The sequence below is a fragment of the Penaeus monodon genome, chromosome 28 (assembly GCF_015228065.2).
Source record: "Penaeus monodon isolate SGIC_2016 chromosome 28, NSTDA_Pmon_1, whole genome shotgun sequence".
NCBI classification, from domain to species: Eukaryota; Metazoa; Arthropoda; class Malacostraca; order Decapoda; family Penaeidae; genus Penaeus; species Penaeus monodon.
In genome coordinates this window covers 39704760-39705184 of record NC_051413.1, presented here as the reverse complement: position 1 = coordinate 39705184, position 425 = coordinate 39704760, and positions in this window count along the sequence as shown.

Sequence of the window (425 nt, the reverse complement as noted above, 5' to 3'; positions counted from 1 at the left end):
CGAGTAAAACCATTAAGTAAATAGAATAGAATGGATGATTAATGAATGTATATTCATATACCTTTTCTACAAGGAAAGGAAGAGAAATAAATAAATGGATGACCATTTCATGTGTTGTCGAGAGCCTGCATTAGTAAGACACGCTTGGGAGAACGTGTGTTTGTTTGAGTGTGTGCATGTATTTACGTTTGTGAAGAAACTAAAAATATAACAATAAAGCTTTTTTTTTATAAGAAAATTGGCAAGCTACGATTTCGATTTTGGAGGATTTTTCATATAGAGATGAAATTAGCCTTCCGTTTTCTACTTCTCCAACTTGTGAGATTTTAAGTGAAATAAAAGAAAGAGCAAAGATAAAGCAGCTGAGCATCTGCATAAAAAGGAACTTGTATAAACTTATTGCAACTATAGTAATTAGTAATTCG